This window comes from Rattus norvegicus, chromosome 1 (genome assembly GCF_021556685.1).
Source record: "Rattus norvegicus strain SHRSP/BbbUtx chromosome 1, alternate assembly SHRSP_T2T, whole genome shotgun sequence".
In the NCBI taxonomy this organism is placed as follows: domain Eukaryota; kingdom Metazoa; phylum Chordata; class Mammalia; order Rodentia; family Muridae; genus Rattus; species Rattus norvegicus.
The window spans coordinates 128,532,332-128,535,930 of NC_141534.1; positions in this window are offsets into that span (position 1 = coordinate 128,532,332).

Consider the following 3,599-nt stretch of genomic DNA (forward strand, 5'->3'; position numbering starts at 1 on the left):
AATGGACAATTTCCTAGACAGATACCAGGTATCGAAGTTAAATCAGGAACAGATAAACCAGTTAAACAACCCCATAACTCCTAAGGAAATAGAAGCAGTCATTAAAGGTCTTCCAACCAAAAAGAGCCCAGGTCCAGACGGGTTTAGTGCAGAATTCTATCAAACCTTCATAGAAGACCTCATACCAATATTATCCAAACTATTCCACAAAATTGAAACAGATGGAGCACTACCGAATTCCTTCTACGAAGCCACAATTACTCTTATACCTAAACCACACAAAGACACAACAAAGAAAGAGAACTTCAGACCAATTTCCCTTATGAATATCGACGCAAAAATACTCAATAAAATTCTGGCAAACCGAATTCAAGAGCACATCAAAACAATCATCCACCATGATCAAGTAGGCTTCATCCCAGGCATGCAGGGATGGTTTAATATACGGAAAACCATCAACGTGATCCATCATATAAACAAACTGAAAGAACAAAACCACATGATCATTTCATTAGATGCTGAGAAAGCATTTGACAAAATTCAACACCCCTTCATGATAAAAGTCCTGGAAAGAATAGGAATTCAAGGCCCATACCTAAACATAGTAAAAGCCATATACAGCAAACCAGTTGCCAACATTAAACTAAATGGAGAGAAACTCGAAGCAATCCCACTAAAATCAGGGACTAGACAAGGCTGCCCACTCTCTCCCTACTTATTCAATATAGTTCTTGAAGTTCTAGCCAGAGCAATCAGACAACAAAAGGAGATCAAGGGGATACAGATCGGAAAAGAAGAAGTCAAAATATCACTATTTGCAGATGACATGATAGTATATTTAAGTGATCCCAAAAGTTCCACCAGAGAACTACTAAAGCTGATAAACAACTTCAGCAAAGTGGCTGGGTATAAAATTAACTCAAATAAATCAGTTGCCTTCCTCTATACAAAAGAGAAACAAGCCGAGAAAGAAATTAGGGAAACGACACCCTTCATAATAGACCCAAATAATATAAAGTACCTCGGTGTGACTTTAACCAAGCAAGTAAAAGATCTGTACAATAAGAACTTCAAGACACTGAGGAAAGAAATTGAAGAAGACCTCAGAAGATGGAAAGATCTCCCATGCTCATGGATTGGCAGGATTAATATAGTAAAAATGGCCATTTTACCAAAAGCAATCTACAGATTCAATGCAATCCCCATCAAAATACCAATCCAATTCTTCAAAGAGTTAGACAGAACAATTTGCAAATTCATCTGGAATAACAAAAAACCCAGGATAGCTAAAGCTATCCTCAACAATAAAAGGACTTCAGGGGGAATCACTATCCCTGAACTCAAGCAGTATTACAGAGCAATAGTGATAAAAACTGCATGGTATTGGTACAGAGACAGACAGATAGACCAATGGAATAGAATTGAAGACCCAGAAATGAACCCACACACCTATGGTCACTTGATTTTTGACAAAGGAGCCAAAACCATCCAATGGAAAAAAGATAGCATTTTCAGCAAATGGTGCTGGTTCAACTGGAGGGCAACATGTAGAAGAATGCAGATCGATCCATGCTTATCACCCTGTACAAAGCTTAAGTCCAAGTGGATCAAGGACCTCCACATCAAACCAGACACACTCAAACTAATAGAAGAAAAACTAGGGAAGCATCTGGAACACATGGGCACTGGAAAAAATTTCCTGAACAAAACACCAATGGCTTATGCTCTAAGATCAAGAATCGACAAATGGGATCTCATAAAACTGCAAAGCTTCTGTAAGGCAAAGGACACGGTGGTTAGGACAAAACGGCAACCAACAGATTGGGAAAAGATCTTTACCAATCCTACAACAGATAGAGGCCTTATATCCAAAATATACAAAGAACTCAAGAAGTTAGACCGCAGGGAAACAAATAACCCTATTAAAAAATGGGGTTCAGAGCTAAACAAAGAATTCACAGCTGAGGAATGCCGAATGGCTGAGAAACACCTAAAGAAATGTTCAACATCTTTAGTCATAAGGGAAATGCAAATCAAAACAACCCTGAGATTTCACCTCACACCAGTGAGAATGGCTAAGATCAAAAACTCAGGTGACAGCAGATGCTGGCGAGGATGTGGAGAAAGAGGAACACTCCTCCATTGTTGGTGGGATTGCAGACTGGTAAAACCATTCTGGAAATCAGTCTGGAGGTTCCTCAGAAAATTGGACATTGAACTGCCTGAGGATCCAGCTATACCTCTCTTGGGCATATACCCAAAAGATGCCTCAACATATAAAAGAGACACGTGCTCCACTATGTTCATCGCAGCCTTCTTTATAATAGCCAGAAGCTGGAAAGAACCCAGATGCCCTTCAACAGAGGAATGGATACAGAAAATGTGGTACATCTACACAATGGAATATTACTCAGCTATCAAAAACTACAAGTCTATGAAATTCGTAGGCAAATGGTTGGAACTGGAAAATATCATCCTGAGTGAGCTAACCCAATCACAGAAAGACATTGGTATGCACTCATTGATAAGTGGCTATTAGCCCAAATGCTTGAATTACCCTAGATCCCTAGAACAAACGAAACTCAAGACGGATGATCAAAATGTGAATGCTTCACTCCTTCTTTAAATGAGGAAAAAGAATACCCTTGGCTGGGAAGGGAGAGGCAAAGATTAAAACAGAGACTGAAGGAACACCCATTCAGAGCCTGCCCCACAGGTGGCCCATACATATACAGCCACCCAATTGGACAAGATGGATGAAGCAAAGAAGTGCAGACCGACAGGAGCCGGATGTAGATCGCTCCTGAGAGACACAGCCAGAATACAGCAAATACAGAGGCGAATGCCAGCAGCAAACCACTGAGCTGAGAATAGGTCCCCCATTGAAGGAATCAGAGAAAGAACTGGAAGAGCTTGAAGGGGCTCGAGACCCCAAAAGTACAACAATGTCAAGCAACCAGAGCTTCCAGGGACTAAGCCACTCCCTAAAGACTATATATGGACTGACCCTGGACTCTGACCCCATAGGTAGCAATGAATATCCTAGTAAGAGCACCAGTGGAAGGGGAAGCCCTGGGTCCTGCTAAGACTGAACCCCCAGTGAACTAGACTATGGGGGGAGGGCGGCAATGGGGGGAGGGTTGGGAGGGGAACACCCATAAGGAAGGGGAGGGGGGAGGGGGATTTTGCCCGGAAACCGGGAAAGGGAATAACACTTGAAATGTATATAAGAAATACTCAAGTTAATAAAAAAAAATAAAAAAAAATAAAAAAAAAATAAAAAAAAATGAAATATCCCTAAAACAAAACGGTAAAACCACTGGATGCATATGAAGATGAACTAGTGGAGACAAGCTGGACCTCACCTTACCAACAAGCTATCAAATCTGTTATTTTTAAACAGTGAGACCTCCAAGGAAGGAGATGTCAAGTAGTGCTTCAAAGCTTCAGACCACAATCAAACACAGCATCCTTTTCAACAGAAGCAGAAGCCATACGTTGCTCATCTGAATATGCTCAAGGATGCTGACATCAACATTTAATCATCTGCTCACTCATCCAGGAAGAAGGGGAGATCAGTTACTACTGTACTTTATTGT